Source organism: Diabrotica virgifera, chromosome 10 (genome assembly GCF_917563875.1).
Source record: "Diabrotica virgifera virgifera chromosome 10, PGI_DIABVI_V3a".
NCBI lineage: Eukaryota > Metazoa > Arthropoda > Insecta > Coleoptera > Chrysomelidae > Diabrotica > Diabrotica virgifera.
This window is the reverse complement of record NC_065452.1, coordinates 64,666,736-64,675,531: the sequence shown is the minus strand read 5'-3', so window position 1 is coordinate 64,675,531 and position 8,796 is coordinate 64,666,736. Positions and strand designations below refer to the sequence as shown.

The 8,796-nt window shown below is 34.5% G+C and overlaps 1 long non-coding RNA gene across 1 annotated transcript; it reads right to left on the bottom strand.

Annotated features, from left to right (window-relative positions):
• Positions 1–305: 305 nt before the first annotated feature.
• LOC126878670 (uncharacterized) lies at positions 306–2,376 on the bottom strand. Its single transcript, XR_007695729.1, has 3 exons — positions 2,097–2,376; positions 1,728–2,036; positions 306–1,334 (listed from the first exon to the last, which is right to left on the bottom strand). It is a non-coding gene; the product is annotated as an uncharacterized LOC126878670 (long non-coding RNA).
• Between the last annotated feature and the right edge of the window lie 6,420 nt (positions 2,377–8,796).

Here is an 8,796-nt window from a genome sequence, read left to right as displayed (position 1 = left end):
GATCAAACCATGGAGGACTTTGCCTGATACACGACGGGAAAGATTTTTCTTTACAAAGTTGTAATTGCGAAGCAGTTTCTTTAATTGCTGACATTAGATTATTGTATAGTTCCTGTGCATCAATATTTATAGAAAGAGACGTTTTATTCGAATGTTGCATAGAAATTTTATAGAAAAAGGCAAGGTCAGTATTCCATTGATATATAGTTTTTTTTTTTGTATAGGAAGTGCTTTTTTGAAACGACTTTCTCGAAAAAAGTCGGAAACGCAAGTTACCAGTATACCAAAGTGGTCAGAAGGGCCTAGTTTCTGGGTCTGTGTATTTTCATACACCACCCCACAAACCCGCCGACACCAATGTAGTTTAGAAATAGCTATCTCTAAACTACAGTGGAACCAGCGGGCTTGTGGGACATGGTATGAAGGTACACAGACCTAGAAACTACCCCAATATCACTCACAGTGAAAAATGGGGTTAGCAGGTTAACACTCTTAGCCGATGATAACATTACATAGTTTCCCACCTTTAGATCTCTGTGACAGGAGTATTTTATAAAATTCTCCTGTCACAGTGACAGTTCTCATACTCATCTGATACGTCTAAAGGTGGGAAACTATGTAATGTAATGTTGATTTATATGTTTATATGGATAATTTCTCTCAGTTTCATCTCTTTTTATTTCAGAATGCTTCCCATGTTTCCCATCTTTGGCGTTATATCCCATATTTTGCCAGTTATTAGCATGCTCATCACTGCATATTGGACTTTTTACAAATAGTATCTTAGAATCCCTTGGAAGTAAATAATAAATCATGTACCTAGTTTTATTTTCATCAATAAATTCATGAAAGTATGACTGATGTTGAAAATTCATTTGACATACTGGCAAATAATTGTACTTCCTTCAGAGGAGATGTCCCTAGAAAGAATAACATATGTTTTATATTAAAATATATTAAAATCATATTGATTAGCAGAATAAATAGAGTTTTTAGGTTTAATTCTCCTCATTCACATAATTTAATACCAGATAATGTCGCCCTACTTCCATATGCTAATGACCTAGTTTTTTTATATAACAGCCTAAACCCATTTTGGACTCCATTCACATTAACCAATATTATCAGATATTCATGAATAGTGTCACCACAATCTTCTTTAACAACATACTATTCTTTCATAGATCTGGTCGTTATCACAATATAATCCCATATATACCAAAAATCCATGCTCGAGTGAGAAATTGGAAAGCCAAGCAAAGGATAGGAAAGAGTGGAAGCTGATTCTGGAACAGGCCAAGACCCACCATGGGCTGTAGAGCCAATGCTGATAGCTAAAAATGAACTCAAATATTTAGTGGTCTTTTTATCCCGCAATCTTAACTAGAATAAGCATATTGAAAATATAATTGGAAAAGCTATAAGGCATGGCTGTGCTGCCTAGTAAGACCCATATAGATTTTTGAAGCATCTTTATGAAACCAGCACGTAAGCAATTATAGATTTAAAAATTAGACTCACTATGGATAGGGTAGTAAGATGATACAATAAATGCAGAGGTAACCGTCTATATTTGTTATCAATGGTTTCTAGGAACATGGTTTTTCAAAACAGATGTCAATGGTTTTTAGAGTTTAGATAGACAGTTATGTACCAAATTCATGAAAAAAATTTACACTTTTTCAGAATCATCCAACAATTAATTTGAAACATATATGTACTCATACCTTCAATTATATGTCATAGATTCCCTTAAGGCACTTTGCCACTGGTTGTAACTTCTCAATAGATGTGCCTACAGAATTACAAAATTATCATTTCAGTTTAAGAAAGAACACACCTTCAACTTGAATGTTTAATCTCAAGACATATTTCCTTTGTTTTATTTTGCGTTGTTTTGCAACCCGCTTTTCAGTATTTCTGCAAAGGCCTGCTCCTCAAGATGTAAAGTGCATATTTAAAAGTTAATGTAACAATATTGAGGACTGTTCATAGAAAGTATATCACACTGAACAATTTCTTTTCATTCTGCAAACCTAAAACGACAGCACGTCAAAAATGATGTCAATGATATTAAATAGAATTTACGTTCTTACCGATTTCATCCATGGGCAACAGGAAGAAACTCAAATTTTTATGGTGCCTGGAATTTTGCCACATAAATAAACACACATTGCCTTTGGGTTAAATTCATCATAATCCCAATTCAAAATCACCAAACTTCTTAGAAAACTGGAGAAATACCACAGTAATGCATATTAAATTCGAAGTAAACCAACTTAACAATTGCAAAATATGAGAAAACAATAATAAATAACTCTAAATAAACGACTGTTTATAATATAAGGTTATGTTTGGAATTTGGAATAAACATACCTAAATAAACCAGATCTACTCACTGTTGCCAAATGTCACCAATTTAGATAGTTACTTGTGATTAATTTTCTGAATACATTCAATCAATAATTAGAAGATATTCATTTTCAAATTTTATACAAGTGTCTACATAAAGGATTTTACCATTTATGAATTTAATTTTCAGCTTTTTGAAAAAAATCGATAATCATAATTATTTTATTATAATTTTGGAATATTCTTTATCGGAATATTTTAAATCTTGCAACAGCAACATTTTCCTCCTAGTCTACTACGCAGTCTGCTAGGAGTTTCTGCAAGCGCAGGAACCGCATAAAAACTAGAGTGAACTAACTGTTTCGTATAAGCAAAAAAACTGTGTCTTAACCTTACTTTTACAAGTGGTTTTATGTACAATGTAAATAAATAATAGGGCTTTTCATTCACAGTCATTTGTTTCGAGCTTCTGTCATATTTCGTATAATCCGTGTATAATGTTCATATACACAGATTATACAACATATGACAGAAGCTCGAAACAAATGACAATCGATGAAAAGCCCTATTGAACTGTGTTATAATTTAAAACTCATTGTTATTCTTTTGAAAAAAATGAAGCTCAAAAGAAATATACTTGTTTAAGGTGCAAATTATTTTTTAATGGCAATAGGGATTTACGATTTCATTTGCAGGAAAAACATTGCAACCTACCCAGTTGGTAAAATTGCCAACTCTATTAGATTAGATAGGTTATGGAGTAACATTATTATTTATTTCTTAAGTGTAATGGTTGATGTTGATATCAAAAATTTAGATTTCAAAGGTAGTTTTATGTAGGTAGAGACTAGATAAAAGTAAGCTATAAGTATGTAGTATAACCAAGGAATGTAGACTGGTAAACTCCCCATGTAATCACTGTATTATGTTTTTGTAGATTTTTACCTGGGGGCGAGGCGAGTTATTAGGTAAATTCTATTTTCTTGCATAATATACAGGGTGAGTCATGAGGAACTGTACATACTCCTACCTCGTGTAGAGGCTCCTATGGGGAATAACAAATGACCATTAAAAAGTGTCTGCTCCCATTGTTTAATAATATACAGGGCGAGTTTCGCATTTTGACAGAAATTTGTATTCGTCATAATTTTTGAACGGTCAGATCGATGTGTCTCTTATTTTGGTCAATCGTTACACTATTACCACCTAATTAACTGATTTATTCGAACTAGAAAAAAATAAGGTCCGGCTTCAAAAAAATTAGTTCGTTTGGGTCTTAGAAAAAATTTCACCCTGTATACGCTTTTTGAAAACTATAATATGAATTTTACAAATTAGACAAATAGGCAATTAAAATGACATATTTATTTTTTTCCCCACACGATTACTTAATTTTTTATAAAAAAATCAAATTTGAGTATGAATTAAAAGTTTGGTAAAGTGAACCATAGATTTAAAAAAAAAATAACTTTTATTACAAAATTAATTTTTTTTGAACAAATATTTAATTTATGTTACCACCCAATCAACTGATTTATACAAACTAGAAAAAAATCAGGCCCGGATTTAAAAAATTAGTTCGTTTTGGTCTTAGAAAAAATTTCACCCTGTATACGCTTTTTGAAAACTTTAATATGAATTTTACAAATTAGACAAATAGGCAATTAAAATGGCATATTTATTTTTTTCCCCGCACGATTACTTAATTAAAAAAAAAAAAAAAAATCAAATTTGACACTGAATAATTAAAAGTTTGGTAAAGTGATTATAGATTTTAAAAAATTAACTTTTTTTACAAAAGTTAATTTTTTTTTAAACAAATATTTAACTTATGTTACCACCCAATCAACTGATTTATACAAACTAGAAAGAAATCAGGCCCGGATTTAAAAAATTAGTTCGTTTTGGCCTTAGAAAAAATTTCACCCTGTATACGCTTTTTGAAAACTCTAATATGAATTTTACAAATTAGACAAATAGGCAATTAAAATGGCATATTTATTTTTTTTCTCCACACGATTACTTGAATTACCAGTGTTTTAAAAACGCAAATAAAATAAAACAAGTACTATTTCTATTTTCTATACGCAAAAATACCGGCATATAAAGTCATAGGCGTACCATAAAATAATTGTTCGTGATGTATAAAACATTTAATTGTGATACAGGATGAGCGAAAATGTAGAAATCATAGACAAAGACAATCCGTTTCTAAATTCAAATAAAGTGAGCAGATCTCCGACGAGAAGATCAACTTCAGAAGAATACACCGCTAACTTGCAAACAAATACCATGGAACAACCATCGAGAGATTCAACCACAGCCTCGTCTAGTGAGCAACAAAGCAATGAAAATTACTCAAGCATTATAATGCCCCAAGAGACTGATTCTACTAACAGTCAACAAGAACAACCAGGTAACTCTTTTCTTTCTAATCATGCTTCTTCTTCTTCTTCTTATTCTTATCAACCGTCACAAATACACATCAGTAATCTACACGATAGCCAAGAAAATCAGGACCAAGGATGGGACACTGTTCAAGCGCGCAAAAGAGCAAGAAAGGACAGCCCTGAAGCTGATAAACACCTAAGACAAACAATAATGAGCGATTACTGGCTCAAAGCACCCACACCAACGTCTAATAGATTTGCTAGCTTAGATGAAATACCTGATGAGACCAACCTAACCGAAACTGATGAAGTTGAAAATAGTATTCAGCCCCCACCCATATTTGTTTCAGATGTAGGTATTATAAAACCTCTTAGAGAATTGTTAGAAACAATATCCCCACTGGGATACACCATCAAATGCCTTTATAACAACCAAGTAAAAATCCAGCCCACAACCTCTGAACATTACCGAAACATAGCCAAAGCACTAAATGAGAAAAAAACCCACTATTACACCTACCAAACAAAGGAAGAAAGAACATTCCGAGTTGTACTTCGTAATATGCATCAAACAGCAAATAAAGATGCTTTAAAAGATGAGTTAGCACAAATGGGACACGAAGTAACCAACATAGCTAATATATATAAGAATGGATCCAAAACGGCGCTTCCGCTTTTTAATATAGAACTAAAAGCTAAGCCAAATAATAAAGACATTTATGAAGTGAGAGCACTTCAGAATATGATTGTGTCCTTCGAACCACCACATCCGAAGCGTCAGGTTCCCCAATGTACCAAATGTCAACGTTATGGCCACACACAAAAATTCTGTTATATGCCTCCAAGATGCGTAAAGTGTGCAAGTAATCATCATACTCTAAACTGCCCACGCAAGGAACGCAGCAATAACGTACAATGTGTACTCTGTATGGGAAACCACCCGGCCAACTATAAGGGCTGCAGCGTATACAAACAAATACAAAAAGAAAAGTTCCCCCAACTCAGACGGAAACAAGAGACCCATAGAACAGACATCAATACAATTAACAGCCAAACAGTAACCCCTGGTGTTTCTTACGCTCAAAAAACGTCAGGAAATAGTCAAACAGCTGAAATCACAAACCAACAAAATAATGTTGGCTCAAACCATTTAACGACAATTGCCAACCTGGAAAACATGATGGCAAAATTAATGGAGAGAATGGATACTATGCTTAATCTCCTTACCACTATGATCTCCAAAATGGACTAATGCAAAACGCACTTAAAATAGCCGTCTGGAACTCAAATGGGCTAACGAATCATATCCAAGAAATAAAAATTTTTCTCGACGAGAAGAAAATTGATGTTATGCTCATATCAGAAGCCCATCTAACAGACAAAAATTATATAAAAATTCCAAAATACACTGTTCACTACACAAAACATCCAAATGACAAAGCACACGGTGGCACAGCTATCATTATCAAATTTAATATAAAACACCATGAGTTAAATAAGTTCAGTGAAAAGTACCTGCAGTCAACTAGCATTGTCATTGATGACTGGTTAGGCAACCTTACCTTATCTGCTGTCTACTGTCCTCCTGGCCAATCCATCAACGAAAATAACTTTAATACCTATTTTAGTTCACTTGGACACAAATTCATAGTAGGAGGAGAGTTTAACTGTAAACATCATCACTGGGGCTCTAGAATAATCACAACAAGGTGTAGACAACTGCTGAAGTCGATAATAGGAAACAATCTACAGGAGAACCAACTTATTGGCCTACAGATCCACATAAAACACCAGATTTCTTAGACTTCTGTGTGATTAAAGGTATCTCTCTTAACTACTTAGCAATACAATCATGCTGGGACCTCTCGTCAGATCATTCTCCCATTCTAATTGACCTAGACTCCAAAGTCATACTCAGAAATAAGCCTCCAGTCCTAACCAATAACCAAACAAATTGGAACATATTCCGAAGTGCATTAACAGAACAAATATCAACGAATTTGCCACTTAAAACAGAAATACAAATTGAAAATGCAGTACAACAACTTACTACCTCCATACAAAATGCGGGATGGAGTGCTACACCTGAACAAACATTATGGAAGGAAACCATAAATTGTTCTCTGAGTGCAAAAAACATGATTGAAGAAAAAAGAAAACTTAGGAGAAAATGGCAAAACACACATGCACCTATTGACAAAGAAAATCTAAACAGAATTACCAGAAGACTTAAAAATCTATTAAAAGAAGAAAAAAACAGGGGGATTCAAACTTACTTAGAAAATCTGACTCCATTCAAAGACACTAACTATTCGCTATGGAAGGCGACGAGAAAAGTAAAAGGACCAAAAGACGCCATACCTCCTTTAAAAAATGCCAAAGGTAAATGGGCAAGAACAGACACAGAGAAATCCGAGACATTCGCAGAACATCTTTCGACAGTATTTAGTCCCTTTACTAGAGTAGTACCATTAGAACAAGAAGAACCATTTCATTCTTTTCTTGAGGCTCCATATCAAATGGAACTGCCAATATCCAAGTTTAATATTAAAGAAGTAAAACAGATAATAAATAATGAGATACAACCTAATAAGGCACCAGGATTCGACCTCATAACGGGTAAGGTCCTTCAGGAACTAACCGATGATTGTTACAGAATAATCACTATGATCTTTAATGCTATGTTAAGTCTGCACTACTTCCCGTTCCCGTTGCAATGGAAAGTGGCACAGATTATACTAATTCAAAAACCTGGAAAAGATCCAAAAGATGTCAACTCATACCGACCGATAAGTCTGCTCCCAGTCATCTCTAAGGTGTTTGAAAAACTTCTGTTAAGAAAAATAAAACCAATATTAGAAGAGAAGAGTCTCATACCTGACCATCAATTCGGATTTCGTAATCAACATAGTACAATAGAACAAGTTCACAGACTGTACACAACAATAAGAACTAGTCTCGAAAACAAGCAATACTGCACTGCAGCCTTTTTAGACGCCTCTCAAGCTTTTGACAAGGTGTGGCACACAGGACTTCTGTACAAATTAAAGAAAAACCTACCTTACACTTACTTCAAACTGCTTCAATCATACCTTACAGAAAGGAGATATCTGGTAAAATATAGTGAAGCCTATACAAAACTCTACCCCATCCTATCTGGTGTACCTCAGGGTAGTGTGCTCGGACCGATCCTATACCTAATATATACGGCTGACTTGCCAACAAGCAACGACCTAACACTTGCAACATTCGCAGATGATACTGCTTTCCTGGCCTCTCATGGTAATCCAATAATAGCATCAGAGAGACTGCAACTACATCTGAACAAAACAAATGAATGGCTTAAACTCTGGAGAATTAGAGTAAACCCCTCAAAATCCACACACATTACATTCACTCTAAGAAGAGGTAGGTACATGTACAGATCTTAATCTCGATGGACATCCTTTACCTCAAAAGGATGACGTAAAATATCTAGGTATTCACCTTGACAAACGACTAACTTGGACCAAACATATATGGACGAAAAGACTTCAACTGGGAATTGTATACAGAAAACTTTACTGGATGTTGGGAAAAAACTCTCACCTATCGATCGATAACAAGCTGCTTATATACAAAACAATAATAAAACCCATTTGGACACATGGTTCGCAGCTCTGGGGATCAGCTAGCAAATCTAATATTATGAAAATACAAAGATTTCAATCCAAAACTCTAAGAACAATCGCTAATGCCCCTTGGTACATCAATAATGACGCAATACATAGAGATCTTCAGGTACTATCAGTCTCCGAAGAGTGCAAAAAATCTTCTGAACAATATCAAAATAGATTGCGGATACATCCAAACACCCTGGCACACAATCTTCTCAACAAGCGAAGAGATTGAAGCGATATGATCCCTTGGACCTACCTAACCGATCCTGACAGAGCCTACAGCAGAGGAAGCTACGCCTTCAACAGCGTCCAGCCATTGTGTTCTGTGCCAGTTTTAGTTTTAGTTTTCGTGCTCGCGTATCAGTGTATGTGCGCATCTCACCGGTAAAGAAGCT